Genomic DNA, 16,659 nt, shown 5'->3' on the forward strand with positions numbered 1-16,659 from the left:
GTTCCGATGCCGCGTCTCACACACTGAGGCAATACCCGAGCCAGGAGATGTGGGCCCACCGCGCATTGCTAATCCTAAGAGAATCCATCACATTAATCCCATCAATCATATCAATCAAGTACACATCACTCTCATTACTCACACCCATCTCCAAAGTTAACATTCTCTTACAACTAAGTAAACATCCATCACCCATCACCCATCACTCACCTTTTCACCCATCACCTCTCTCTTCTCATCTCTCTCATTTTCAAACTCCATCTCTCCAAGCAACCCACGTCCATAGCTTTCAAGGAGAGGAGAAGCTAGTGTGGCCCACCTTTCGACCTCCCATCTCTACCATCCAAAGATCATCTCCACCATTGAAATGCATCCCTTGGAGCTCTAGGATGTGTTGATGGAAGAAGAAGTCCAAGAAGAAGCAAAGGTGGGTGATTTTTGGTTTGGATTTGATTATTTGAGGGCCCACATATGGTGGGACCCATCTTGATATATGCATTGTATAGGGAAAGCCCCATAATGGCGGGGTCCCTCCCCTTCTCACGTCTCTCCATCTCTCTCTCTATCTTTTGTTATGATGATCATGAGGTTGTGGACCCCACAGCGATGTGCATGTATCATCCTCTCCACCCAGACCATAGATGGTGGGATGTAGCTGCTAATTGCGTCAACAAGTTCTGTGGATCTCGCTGGCGTATGTGTTAAATCCACACTGTCCATCTGCTGGATGCTGGGCCAGTAGCCCAGCCGTCCAGCAGTAAGGCTATTGCAGTGGGGCCCCCTGATGTATTTGTTATATTCATACCATTTGTACATCTAGACGTGGCCCACTGTGATGTGGGCTTCATCCACGTCGTGCATCCCTTTGCAGCAGGAGTAGCTGTTGTTGCTGACGTCAGTGGACAGGTGGGGCCCACCTCCAATGATGTATGGGTTTTAACCTACACTGTTCGTCCATCTGCTCGACACCACCTTGATGTATTTATTTTATCTACCCCATCCACGCAGGGGATGTGGGGCCCACCTTTGTGACGTGCTAAGAGCAGCACGTGGACCCCCATGATGCACGTGTTTCATCCACTCCATCCATCATCCTACTGGATGCATGGACTATCCACAATCCAGCCAGGTGGACGGTGGTAACCCACCATGATATATGTATTTCATCATGCCATCCATCCGTTTTGGGCAGGACGTGGGACCCACCCACACGTGCTGCATGTGTGGGGTGGGGCCCACCTGGATATATATTGTATCAACATCGTCTATCATTCAGACAGAGGGCCACTTGCATGTATGTAAAATCTACATCGTCCATCCAGGACGTCCTGAGTCTGGACGTTGGACGCTACACCATTTCAAGCATATAAATATTATAATATTCATTATATATACATGTACGTATGTTTGTGGTGGGCCTCATGTGGGACCCACCTACTGGACAATTAGTTGGTGTACGATGACACCAGCTGTATAGCCGCTGTATACAATTAGCAGTTCTATGGGATTACCATGATGCATGTGATGGTTCACACCATCCAGATGGCTGGACGGTGGGGCACACCTTGATGTATGTATTTTATTCCAACTATCCAAATGACTAGACGGTGGACCACCATGATATATATGTTTCATCAACACCGTCCATCTAATTTCTAGACGGGTGGGGGCCCACCTAGATGTATGTATTTCGTATTCACACCGTCTATTCACGTGGCCTCCATGTGATGTACGTGTTTTATCTAAGTTATCCATTGATGGGCCCATTTAGAATGAGCAGGTCCTAACCCATTATGATGTATTTGAGGCCTAGGTAAGTTGCCCACTATGTATGTGTGAGGCCCACTTGATGTATATGAGGCCCATTGGTGTGGCCCATTGATGTGGCCCACTTGATGTATTTGCAACCCATTGGTGCAGCCCGTTAATGCGTCCCACTTGATGTATTCGAGGCCCATTGGTGCGGCCCACTTGATGTATTTGAGGCCCATTGGTGCAGCCCCGTTAATGTGGCCCACTTGATGTATTCAAGGCCCATTGGTGTGGCCCACTTGATGTATTTGAGGCTCATTGGTGCGACCCATTGATGCGGCCCACTTGATGTATGTGAGGCTTGATGTGATGTATTTATGGTTCATGTGCCGAGGTCCACTTTGATTCATTTGAGACCCATTATTGTGGCCCATTACAATGTATATGTGATCCTTGTGTGAGGCCATGGGCCCACTTTACGTTTGGCTCTATGTGGGCCACTCCTTGGGAGCAATGTTGGTTAAGTGTCCACGTTGATGGGCAATGATGGTTGGATGTCCACATTGTGACCTTCCCTTAGGCCTTGTTAGCCCCATTCTCATAATTCTTTTATGGGTTAACCTATATAAGTTGGCCCCATTAACCATAAATGGATGGTTTCGTGCTATCGAATTTGATATAACCCCAGCTGAGGACCGATCCTTATATTATGGTTATCGGTTGTTCCTCTATAGACCCCGCCTTGTTTTCATGTTGATTATCGGTGCCGATTATCGAGGTTGATTGTCGGTGCCGATTATCGATGCTGATTGTTGATGCCCATTATCGGTGCCGACTATCGATCATTAGTGTCAATTATCGAGGCCGATTCCTATTCTGATTGTCGAGGCCAAGTCAGATTGTCAAAGCCGATTATCGAGGCCGATTCTATTTGGTCGAGGCCGATTCTATTGTTGAGGTCATTTCTGTTTGATGAGGCCGATTTCGTTTGTCGAAGCTAATTCCATTGTTGAGGCTGATTCTGTTAGATGGGGTTGATTCCATTTGTCGAGGCTGATTCTGATTATCGAGGATGATTCTATTTAGTAGAGGCTGATTCCGATTGTCAAGGTTAATTCTGATTATCGAAGTCAATTCCGTTTGTGTTGAGGCCGATTCCATTGTTGACACCGATTCTGTTTGGTCGAGGACGATTTCATTTGTCGAGGCCAATTTCGTTTGTTGAGGCTAATTCCGTTTGATGAGGCTGATTCCGTTTATTAAGGTCGATTTCATTGTTGAGGTTAATTCTGTTTGTCAAGGCTAATTCCAATTATCGAGGTCGATTCTGTTTGGTCAAGGCTGATTCCTTTTGGTCGAGGTTGATTCCATTGTTGAGGCCGATTCTGTTTGGTCGAGGTCGATTCTATTTGGTTGAGGCGAATTTTGTTGGTTGAGGTCAATTCCATTGTTGATGCCGATTCCATTTGATGAGGTCGATTCCATTGCTGAGGTCGATTCCGTTTGATGAGGGTGATTCTATTTGTCAAGGCCGATTTCAATTGTCGAGGCCGATTCCGTTTGGTCGAGGTTGATTCTGTTTATAGAGGCCAATTCCATTTGGTTGAGGTTGATTCCATTGTTGAGGCCGATTCCATTTGTTGAGGTTGATTCCATTGTTGAGGCCGATTTTGATGGCCGAGGCCAATTCTAATTATCGAGGCTGATTCCAATTATTGAGGCCGATTATCGAGGTCGATTTCAATTGTCGAGGCCTAATGTAATGTATATAAGGCTCATGGGATGTGTCTCTTTGTGATGTATATTAGGCCTGTGTTAGAGGCCCATTGTGATGTATATGTGGCCCATGTGATGTGGCTCACTTGATGTATATGAGGCCCAATGTGATGTATTTATGGCCATCCATTGAGGCCCACCTTGATGTGATGCATAATGGACTCGTGTGAGAGGCCCATTATGATGTGCTTGGGACCCATGGGTTATGGCCCATTGTGATGTATTCGGGGCCCATGGGATGTGGCCCATCTAATGTATATAGGCCCATGTGATGTAGCCCATGTGATGTGTATTAGGCCCATGTGACGCGGCCCATTATGATTGTATGAGGCCCATTGTGGTGCATTTGAGGGCCAGGCTATGGAGCCTATTGTGATGTATGTTAGGCCCATGTGAAAGGCCCATCGTGATGTGTATTAAGCTCTTGAGTGAAGCCCATAGTGTTGTATTTTTTGCCCTCGTGTGAGGTCATGGGTCCACTATATGTTAGGCTCTATGTGGGCCATTCCTTAGGGGCAATGTTGGTTGAATGTCCATGTTGTCGAGGTTGATTATTGATGCCGGTTACTGATACCGATTATGAGTATATGACAACATAACATCATGATACATGACCATATGCATCATCTGCATGTTTGTTATGAGATGTGGTTAACCATTGCATATGACATTGAGCAGGTTGTTATGAGACTCTCAGATAGGCGGAGGTTATCTCACATGAGCGCACGGTATGCACAGGATTAATGCATGACTGGATTATATGACTCCTGCACCTTGCATTGTGTATTGTGATTACTGTACACCCTAGCAACATCAGGGTCGTAGCCTCCATAGGCATATCATGAATGGCTAAATGAGACACTAAAAATCTGTTATTAGCATCGTGCTGCCATAGATGGCCCTAGGTGAAAATCCCTAAACCCTCTTGGTACCAGAGGACGCCCCAACGTCGAGACCAAGTGGATATATGAGCGCCCGAGTGTCGAATACCAGGAGGCCGCATCTTCCACTGTGTCGTCGTCGGTTGGGAGGGAGTGTGGCCTTACCCGCCTGAGGGAGTAGGCACACCTAGGCTAAGTCTGACCAGCTCCTAAATGGGTCTGTTATCGACGAGTCGGGTAGGCATTGGTATACTGCTGGCAGGTGGGTAGTGAGGTCTTTTCCACTCGCTAGGCTACATGACTTGCAGGGGCCGTAGCCAGTTTGGAGTGTACTAAACCCCGGTGATGATCCTAGAGATGTATAGTACTGATATGTGGACTTATAGAGTAGGAGTTGTATACTCATTCATTCATTTATTCACTATCCACTCGGGCTGGTGGTGCGCAATTATTTATTACGTATACCTTCGCAATGGCCAAGATTTCGGTTGGGGCGTGCGACTAACATGAGATCAGGAATTTACCACATTGAGTCTAACTATCTAAATTTAGGTATGAGACTGGTTTGGATAGAAGTCCTTTGTGGTGGACCCCGTAGCCTGCGATACTACGTACTATCATCCCGACTTCACACTCCAGCTTGGTCATTTCATTCGCATCGCATATTACATTACATCCGCAGGCATATGGCATTTTGGGTTGCTATGTTTCTGCACTTATATGGCCTAGACAGACTTAGCAAGATTTACATATTGCATTGTATCCTCGGCATTTGATATTTGACTCTCTATGACTCCTCATTTGCATAGCTGATCTGTATTGCGTACTTTAATATTGTATAATTTATAGACTTGCAGTATTTCCGCTTACTCTAATATCGTATGATTCATGATCTTGCTAGTAATTCTGATATTGTATGATTAAGGCATTGTATTGAATACTTGGCACTTATCTTGTGCACACACTTACACCACCCTCTAAGCTTTCTATAAGCTTATGCACGATAGATGCGTGCAGGTGGCATTAGGTTGCAGCAGCGTCGAGCTTGGAGCGTGCAGTTGACTTCTGGAGCTTTGATTTTCGATATATGTATTTCCCTTTCAGCATTGTATTTAAATGTTTATATTAGTGGATATGTGATGATGATGTTGCCTTTGTAATTTGAGTAAACTTATGGTTATGCTTCTTATGAGACAAATGTACATTGAAAAATCCTCCTTGTAGGATCTCAAGATATGAATCTGGTGTATGCGCGCTGGGAGACGAGAATGGGGTACTATGGAGGTTGTCGGCACCAGATTCGGCGATCGAAAATTTTGTAATGCCCAGTTTCCGAGTTTGGGGCATAACAATTAGTCCTTGTGGATTTAACCTTAGTCTCACCGAGATTATTACTACATTGTGACCCTACACTAGGGGTTGTGAACAAGTTTTTAGCGTCGTTGTCGAGGACTACGACTGCACTTTTCTGAATTTAATTGTAATAGAATTTGGTTAAGATTAGGATTAGCTTTCTGTTTTATTTCTAGGTTGGGATTTTTCTGAACTTATTTTTAGAATCTAACTTGGTTTTCTGTTTTGTAGGATTCTAACATAGCAATCTCCAATCCAATAACCTCTTTCTAATTCTCTCTCTTATTTTAGATCTCTTATTTGTTTTAGTTTCTCTAGTTTTCTTTCTTATGTTTAGGTTTAGTTACTTGAGGGCTTCGAGTGTTTCATGCCCAAGTGGGTTTGTGACAACACTCGACGTCTCTTAAGTGAAGGAGGATTGGTTGAAGGGTTGCCTATCCATCATAGGATTAGACACCACTAGAGATCCTTAAAGTAAGTAGAAGTGATTGCTGGAAATCAATGTACAAATCAACCTCAACCTCTTGTCGAGGGAATTTAGGATAATAATGAGGTGCATAACTCACCCCTGCCTCGTACCTTACGAGATTTCTTACAACTAGCAGGGGTGAGCGCGCCTTCCTAAATGATTTTTTTAGAAAATACAGGAAATATGGATATCAAGCCAAGAGTGATCCAACTCCTTCCCAAGTTCCACGGACTTTCAGATTCAAGTCCATATCTACACTTGAAAGAGTTTGACGAGATCATAGCCACTTTATATTTTCTTAATGTGTCTGAGGACACAATCATGTTGAAACTCTTTCCCTTCTCCTTAAAAGAAAAGGCTAAGATGTGATTGCATTCACTATGTCCACAATCCATTATCAGATGGAACGACATGACAAGGGAGTTCATAAATAAATTCTTCCCATACCATAAGACGAACACCATCAGAAAGTCGATGATGAACTTCACCCAAAAAGAAGACGTGAAAAGGCCAAGCTATATGTCCTAGAGGGGGTGAATAGGACAATGCCAAATAAAAACTTATAACAGCGGAATAATAAAGAAAATGATAGCCAAATTAAATAATAATGCAGGAAAGAAAAACAACCTCAAAATTCAGATCTTGAGAGGTTGATACAAACGTTATTCTAAGGACAACCTTACACCAAAAACAGAGTTTATGGTAGGACAACCTTATTTCTAGAAAGGTCTTTATATCAAGTCTCAAATCGAAGAGGAATACAAAAACAAATATGAACTGAATTGAAATAACTTGTAATTAAAGATGTATTGTTCTAGGGACAGCCATACACCATAAAAATGGCAGGGCAACCTTGCTGGAACAACTTTCAAAATGAAATTGAAAAACAAGCTTATAAAGGAATAGCAAAGTAAATTCTAAGCTATTACAACATTCTCACAAAGCTTGAAATAATTACAACATTCACCACCATACATACATCCCACAAAAAGAATAAAAATAATTAAAAGAATAAATCAATCAACCACAACTCAAAGGATTTATAGTGGTTCGCCTGTGTGTTCACCAACTGTTATCCAACAGCCACACAAAAAGCTACTCCACTCCTAATATCCTCACACAGGGGATATTAGCGTTTACTAACGAATAGGTTTTCCCAGTTCACCCAAAACCCTTACAATTGTGTCTTTGTATGTGGGCTTACACAATTAAAAACCCCCACTTCTGAGTTTTCCTGGCTCTCCTCAGGATAACCAATATAACAAGATTTTTCTGGCAAATCTTGAAAGAAACCAAAATAATAGAAAGGAATTTACAATATGTAAAATACCGGAATACGTTGTAGCAGCCCGCTAGAACCAAATCAAAGTAGATGATTGAATGTCCAAGTTCAATGTCCAGTGTACTTGATTACAATGGTTCTAGTTCTAATTGATTTTAAATTAAACCAAACAGGGCTTGCCTTAATTGATTTTGATTCCAAAGAAAGGGAATAACAATTCCTCTTTATCAAATCGATTGGAATATAAGAAACAAAATCAAATAAAATAAAACTAAGTAAAGAAGATATTAAATAACAACACTAACCTTAGATGGAGCACAAAATTATCTCTCGAAGTTCGACGAAGATTGGCTTGAATACTATAATTAAATCGATGTTTTCTTCTGAGATTCGTGCAATATTTATAAGTGAAAAGATAATTTATTCGACTGGTCTAGAGTGCTCTACGTATTGTCTTAGCTCTAACAGATATATGAAAAATCCGGCGGTTTATGCTTTGTCCGTTTCTACGATCGGTCGTAGCCCTCCTACTGGTCGTAGGTCACCTACGACAGTCGTAGGTTTCCTTCGAGTCGTAGGTCCAAAGACTCGTTGGACTTCGAGTCGTAGATTCTACGACGGGTCGAAGAGAGTCATCATTGTTCCTACGATCGGTCGAGCAGTTCCGGACTAGTCAAGGCTAGATTTTATCCTAATTTGTAACAAACTTACATTTGGTCGAGGATTTTCTTAGGTGGTCAAGCAAGTCTAGGACTAGTCGACGAAGACCTAGGTCGAAGAACAGACCAATCACATGAAAAATAACATTCGGCTTATGTATCCGAAATGACCTACTTCTAAGGTCATCCTATGGTCAAACAAACCTCAATCAAGAAGTATGGACATTGAAACAAGAGACCATGAAGAATGAGCCTTGAAGTCTTGATGTAGACTAAACCTTGAAGTAGCTCAATCATGAAAGTGGCTTGAGTTTCAACTTGAGTCTTGAGTTCAGCTTGAGTCTTGCCTTGTACTTTCTTTTTCTTTTCAGCTTGAGTCTTGTGAGCAGTTCTTTCATTCAAGATCTTGAGTCATTCAAGATCTTGAGTCTTGTACTTGAGAGCTTTGCTTGATGTGAGCTTAGCTTGTTCATGTATGTTGATCCTTGAGAGAGCTTCACTTAAGCAGGTTATATATAACATAACAGTGATTTTGGCACCACAAATTTGACAACAAACAGGGATATAAAGTATACCATAAGACGAACACCATCAGAAACAAAAGGAAGACGAGATATTCTTCCAATATTAGGATCGGTTCAAGGATCTTGTCAATTCATTCCCACAACATGGCTTCGAAACATGGTGCATAACAAATTTCTTCTATGATGGATTGTCATCTTCCATGCGCCAATTAGTCGAGACAATGTGCAACGGGGAATTCATGAAGAAATATGTTGATGATGTGTGGGATTACTTTGACAAGCTTGCTGATAACGCACAATCATGGGACATCTCCCAAAGACCTAGCACCACTTCTAAGCCTACTCAAGCAAAGGAGAGGGGCAGAATATATATTTTGAAAGAGGAAGATGACATAAATGCTAAAGTGGCTAACCTCACAAGGAAAATAGAGGCCATGGAACTTAAGAAGGATAAGGTTAAAGAAGTTGTTTACGGTATCTGTGCTTGTAACATACATACAATTGAAAATTGTTCAACCATACCTACATTTCAAGAGGTATTGAATGAGCAATCGAATGTTGTGAACAATTACCAAAGACCTTTCAGTGGACCCACCTCAAATGCACACAATCCTAGCTAGAAGAACCATCCTAATTTTAGTTGGAGGAATGGACAAACAGCTAATCCTCAAGGGGCTCTATCTCAACTTTTAAATTAAAAGAAGCCTCAGGAGGATCTGATTTTTAAACACATTCAAAATCAAGAGCTTTTCAATCAAAACACATTACAGGCTTTCCAAGACCTTAACAAATCCATTCAAAGGATTGAGGCACATTTAGCAAGTGGGGAGAAAGGGATGCTTCTAGCCTGACCTCTCCCCAATCCAAAACCGTAATGTGTAGTTAGTGACTTAAGCTTTTTAAATCAGATGGAGCAAGCTAAGTCTATCACTACTCTTAGGAGTAGAAAGACAATTGACAAATCTATTCCAGTAAGGGCTGAAAATTCTAAGACCTGAAAGAAGACACAGATGATAAACCTAGCATTACCATACATGGGTTAGAACCAGAACCTCAAAGCAAGCCGATTGCTCCATTCCCCCAACAGTTGATTACACCAAAACCTCTGACCAACTCACAGGATATTCTAGAGGTGTTGAAACAAGTGAAGGTCAAAATCCCTCTTCTGGATGCTGTGAAACACATTCCTTCGTATGCAAAATTTTTAAAAGACCTATGCACAACCAAGAGGCAACAAATTATCAAAAAGAAAATTTTCTTGACAGAAAAAGGGAGTGTCATCCTCAAGCAAAGTATGCCATAAAAATACAGAGATCCTTATAGCCCAACCATCACTTGTATAATTGGGAATCACCAAATTGAGAACACACTTCTTGACATGGGGGGCGAGCGTAAATTTGATCCCTTACTCGGTCTACGAACAACTGGGTCTAGGTGAATTAAAACCCACCCGGACCACATTACAACTTATTGATCGCTTAGTTCGTGTATCAAGAGGGATGATTGAGGATGTATTAGTCCACGTGGATTTTATCGTCCTGGATACTCAACCCATCGCAGACATAAGCACTTAAATACTTATCAAACTTGGCCACCCATTCCTTGCTATATCCAATCTATCAGCAATTATAGGAATGGGATCATGAATTTGTCTTTTGGAAATATGACATTAGAGATCAATATCTTTTTCAACATCTGCAGACAGGCGGAGGATGATGACGAGGCCCATAACATTAATATGAGACTCTTTCGTGGAAGATAACGATCCGATGAACTTATCCTCTGACCCTCTAGAGACGTGCTTGGCGCACTCCCCCAATTTGGATGATGACACAATTAGGGAGATGAATGTCATGCCTAATACTACACCGGTACTTGAAGTTAACCAGTGGAGGCCACAGTTTGAAAAATTGCCCCAAATCGATGTAGTGCCTCTATTGTCTAGCCTCAAAGCACTGAAGCTTGACCTAAAACCTTTGCCTGCTGATCTTAAATATATTTATTTAGGTTAAGATGAGACATACCCGGTGGTGATTTCTTCCCACCTTGAGTAAGAGCAGGAGAGTATGATAATCTCTACTCTCATTGAGGATAAGGGAGCCCTTGGACGGTCGATTGTGGACCTCAAGGGAATTGACCATTTGATTTGTATTCACCGCATTCATCTTGAGGATAATACGAAGACCTCCTAGCAACTACAATGTAGATTAAATCTAAACATAAAGGACGTGGTTAAGGCAGAGGTACTTAAGTTATTGGATGTGGGTATTATATACCCCATATTTGATAGCCAATGGGTGAGTCCAACTCAAGTGGTTCCTAAGAAGTCCAGAATCACCATCGTAGCAAATGCCAACAATGAACTTGTGCTAACTAGAGTTACTACTAGTTGGAGAATGTGCATTAACTACAAGAAGTTGAATACCATCACAAGGACCACTTTCCTTTACCCTTCATTAATCAAATCTTAGAAAGGCTAGCTGGTCACTCTTACTATTGCTTCCTTGACGGATATTCAGGCTATAATCAGATCGAGATAGCCCTTAATGATCAGGAAAAGACAACATTCACATGTCTTTATGGCACCTTTGCTTACTGAAGGATGACGTTTGGATTATGTAATTGTAACACCCCAGAACTTTTCAATACCCGAGTATTGAAAGTTCTCAAGCGTTACCATGATGTTTAACTCAATATGTACATGTGAATAATATCGAATTAGCTATCCCAACCCCACATCTATTCTCCAACATGAATCTGACCATTAGGAACGATCGTCGCCCATGAATCAAGCAATCTGAACATTGATTTTAAGGTAGGATCATCATATACCCAAATATTCTTACTTGTCTGTCATAAACAACAACTCAATCAAATATGCACTACTTGATAGAGACTTCTAACCATCCACTTTGATTTTGGACTACTCGATCATAGTAAACTAGCTACTCGATCTCTACGTCTACTCATACACTCATCAAGTGTAGATTCTGATCCGTTCATCTTGTTCATCAACTATGAATATGCTTAACCCACCATCAGAACCACAATATGAGAAAATTACACATGTGAACGAGACACTCGAATCTAACGATACACATGTTCTACCCCTAATCACTCTAGAAACTCACTTTATGTCCATCCATTTATGAAATTGATCGTACATATACCTATATACACTGTTAGAGTACCAACCATCAAGTTTTTACATTTTTAGCATATCATCTGACCGCCCATCGTGTTTGGATCACCCAAACGGGCCATCAAAATCTTAAGATAATCCTGTCATTTTGAAGATCTTAGGTTATATGAATAAAACCACTAAGTAATGTTTCAACCAAATGTGTGCAACCTCAGTCCTGAAGCACGGAGTGTGTTAGCCATTTAAAAGAACATCTTGGACATCCATGGGAGATCGAGACCCAAACTGAACTAATGGAAAGAGCACGAAAAATGATGGATATTCGCTAAATTTAAGGGCATTTGGATGATGCACTCTAACATAACTGACGTCAAAAGGTGGTTGAGGAATTGATGGCAATTTTGTAAATAAAACAAACACCATGATGGCACTGTTCAACCAATATTAAAGATCTAATGGTGAGTGTTGATTTACACTTATTTGGATGGTGCGATCCACCTGATTTATGAAACTTCCTCATTTTTTACCATGTATCCTAACATAGTGCGATAAAGACGATGAACAGAGTGGATTTCTCACCAAACATCATAGTGGATCCCACCTGATGCCACCACTAATACATATCTATGTTATGTCGCTTCAACAGGGACGTTTGAGTGTTGGTACGGTCCACTTGTCAAATGTGTTATGGCCCATCTAAGATCAGATTTATCCTATATTTAATGCCATATCTAGGCATGACCTTGAAAAGATGATGGATGGAGTGGATTTCCAAGAAGGTCATCAAAAGTGGACCCCATCTATCAACAGCCAAACCAGAATAGAGTTCTTTCGTACACATTAACAACACCCGCGAAAACCATGAGCACTGGAGGAAACCCATGCCAAAATGTCTGCGTTTTCTTGATTTACCCCTGATCTGGACCATCTAATCTCCAGGAAATTCAAACCCTTCCCAAGGAGATGGACTTAAGGGAAAAACACGACATTCTACCAATATTTACGTAGCATAGCCGCATCATGCAAAACTATTTTAAAACCTATACAGAACTCGGATGCGCCTCATACTTTAGCTCTTAGGACAACATGCCATGCCAGAGCAGATGAAGGAACTAGATTCTGAAAAACCATCCTAAGTGGACCCACCAGTACCGTACAAATGAGCTGGAATCAGCCTTCTTACACTGTGACAGCGGCCGATAAAACTAGCTAGAAGAAAGCCCTCAAAATGGAAATTTCTGTTTGTTCATGCAATCCACACTGTCCAATCTCTAGCAAGGGAGATTCTGATCCAAACCTGGAAGTCCGGAGGAAACAAGGAAAACCGACTTCAACTCGGAATGCCTAGAGGAATCCCCATGATGCTGGGATTGCAGAGAAGTTGGAGTCGACGGAAGACCACACTTTCACTAGGACCACTGATCCTATGAGCTTGGGATCGTTGAATGGAAATCCCAGGTCATTCGAAAGAGTTCTTTCGAGCCAAGATTAGCTGAAAACAGATTCTCCATTAAGGTAGAACTCATCATCCCAACCGATCACTGGATAGTGGTGTCCATCCTAGCATTCTAAGGGTGATCATAACCACCCATCTGATGGCTTCCCAAAACCGACTCAACCTCTTGGAGGAGAGGAGGAAGAATCCTACTTAAACGGAACTATAGGATTCACAAACGGCACAAACGCTGTTTGACCTCTTGCAGCACACCAACATATTATGCAAGAAGAACTTAGAACCCTTACACCCTATAAATCCACTCCCCCTTAGACCCTAGAGAATGCACATCAAAGAAGGAAACAAGAGGAAGAAAGAGAGAAAGAAGGAAACAAGAAAAAAGAAGGAACAAAGATGGGTTTGGGCAAAGAAGAAAGAGAAACAAAAAGAGGAAGAAAAGAAAAAGAAAGAAAAAGAGAGAAAGAGAAAGAGAAAGGGAAAGGGAAAGGGAAAGGGAAAGGGAAAGGGGCTAGAAAAGAAAGAAAGAGAAAGAGAAAGAGAAAGAGAAGGAGAAGCCTAAACGCCCTCTCCCTTCTTTCCTTACTCCCTTCCCTCCAAATCCTTTATTTCCCTTTACTCCTTTGGCAAAGGGAGGAAAATCACACCGTGTCGAATTAAAATTGACAAGGTAAACGACAAGCCTAGAATCTGGGAAAGAATCCCAAGTTAAAACTAATATTCTCCCCTAGGCTTTCACAGGATTCACCAAACCTAACAGTAGTATATATCAAATCTCAACCCTAACCATTGAAGTCTTTTTGTTGAATTATGATAAGACTAAACTTTGAGGTAGGTCACTTGACATTTAACCTTAGTGGATGATCAGATAACAAAGGTGAGGGTTTTATCCTTTAAACTTTCATTAGTTTAAGTTGTTATATTTGTCTTGCCTTTTACATGCCTTCATGGTACTGTGAATTCTCCCTGCAATTATATGATTTACCTTTAACTATTTGCTCTTTTGGGTTATAGTTTAATGTTGATTACAAGTGATCTTTATGAATTTATGCAGGGCGATGGATTGTGCCTTGCCTTTGCCTTTACCAGTTTTGTTGAGTTAGTCCTTGCTACTCATCTCTTTGTTGAGCTGGCCTGTTCCACTCTCCTTTTATTGAGTTGACCATTGTCACTCTCCTCTTTATTATATTGGCCATTGCCACTCTTATCTTTGCGGAGTTGGCCATCACCACTCCTCTTTATGTTATTGGTCTTGTGCTACTTTTCTTTAAGGCTTGGGCATGTGTCTTAATATTCCTGAACTCCCATAATTCAATGGATTTCTCTCTTTAGTGTAAGTATTATGTTAGGAATCCTACTTCTAGCGGTCAAATAAATATCGTGGACATAATGCGCTTTCTATAGCAGCCCCTGGGGCGACACGTAATTCCATATTTCTTGGATAGTGGTGCACAAATCGATGTAAGTAATTCGCAATGTGTGTTACATCACTTTCTGGATTAGATGTCGTAAATAGTCACTCCATGAATAAATCTTGTCACGTAATTCATCTAATCATGTGTTGTGTTTGTCTTGGCGTAACCGCGTAAAACCATGTTAAATGTGGAACACGCCGGCGAATCTCCGTAGTATAGGATGCAGGGCGAGTTGGATAAATCTAATCATATTCCACATTGTAGCGATCGCTAAGTGTGATGAACTACATATACTTTGCTAGGCATACATCTCATGTAGGTTGCCTGCGCATATTGATACCCCTTGTAGTTGTGGAGTACGGGACGTATCAAAACCTTTACATTATTTTTATGAAACTCTTGAATTATTGTTAATCTTAAAGGATGACCATCACCATGAGTAGGGCGTTGACCCTCTCTAACCATACAGATGATGTAGGTGATATACAGATTGAAGATCTAGAGGACAATCTCCTTATGGAAGATCATATTGAATGAATAAGAAGATAGTTTTATAATTTAGTTTTATATTTCTACTGTAAACTTGATAAATGTAATAAGTTTTCATTGAGAGGACATTTGATTATTTACTAAATTCTTCTAATCTGATAAAATCATCAATACAGTTGATTTTATTCTCATGGATGTTACCTTCTTAAATGTATCTGAATGTGATAAAATAAATAAATAAGGTGTGATTTTTTAAAGCATCCAATTCATTCATTAACAACCGGTTTTCTCGGGCATGAGTATGATCTTTAGCCGTGAAATTTTGAGATGTTATAGTAATGCCCCTGCCACTTTTCAACGATGCATGTTGTGTATTTTCTCTGACATGGTGGGGCAACATTTAGAGGTCTTCATGGACAACTTCTCTGTCTTTGGTTCATCCTTCAGCCAATGTTTAGAAAATTTAAAAAATGTGCTGAAGAGATGTGAAGAAAATAATTTGATTTTGAATTGAGAGAAGTGTCATTTCATGGTTCCTAAGGGAATTGTTCTTGGACATATAATTTTGTCCAAGGGAATTGAGGTAGATAAGGCTAAAATTGACCTTATCTCAAACCTACCTCCACCCAAGAGCATATGAGACGTGCGATCCTTCTTAGGACACACAAGATTTTACAAACGATTCATAAAGGACTTTAATCACCTCTCTTATCCTCTATGCAATCTTCTTTAAAAGGATGTACCATACGAGTGGACTGAGCAATGCCAGGAAGCTTTCACTAAGCTCAAGGGCATATTGACTATCACACCTATCATGTAGCCACCTAATTGAAACATCCATTTTGAAATCATGTGCGATGCATCCGACTATGCTATTGGGGCAATGTTAGGTAAGAGAAAAGAGAAGAAACCCTACGTTATCCACTATACAAGTAGAACTCTAAATTTAGCCCAAATGAACTACTCTACTAAGGAAAAGGAACTCTTAGTCGTAGTGTTCGCTCTGGAAAAAATTAGGTCCTAATTAATTGGATCCAATTTCATTATCTACACTGATCATGAGGTGCTAAAATATCTTCTTTCTAAGAATGATGCTGAGCCCCGCCTGATAAGATGGACCCTCCTACTCCAGGAATTTGATTTGAAAATAAAAGATAAAAAGAGAGTAGAGAATGTAGTGGCTGACCATCTTTCACGACTTGATCTTCCTGATTCCCTTGAGAAGACACCAATAAACAACATGTTCCCTGATAAACAACTGTTTAAACTCTCCTACTTACCTTGATTTGTTGACATTGCAAATTATCTTGCTATAGGTTTCACGCCGAATCATTGGACTATGCAAGATAAGAAAAAAATTCTTCACCAAGGTTCATAAGTTCTTCTATGATGACCCTTATTCAAATATTGACCAAATCAAATTCTAAGGAGCTGTGTGTCAGACAATGAACACCAATGTGTCAT

The 16,659-nt window shown here is 40.9% G+C and overlaps 1 pseudogene; it reads left to right on the forward strand.

Moving 5' to 3' along the window:
* Nucleotides 1-16,659, forward strand: part of LOC131249603 (uncharacterized) — a 114,426-nt pseudogene that overhangs the window by 81,139 nt on the left and 16,628 nt on the right.

The sequence above is a fragment of the Magnolia sinica genome, chromosome 6, assembly GCF_029962835.1.
Source record: "Magnolia sinica isolate HGM2019 chromosome 6, MsV1, whole genome shotgun sequence".
NCBI lineage: Eukaryota > Viridiplantae > Streptophyta > Magnoliopsida > Magnoliales > Magnoliaceae > Magnolia > Magnolia sinica.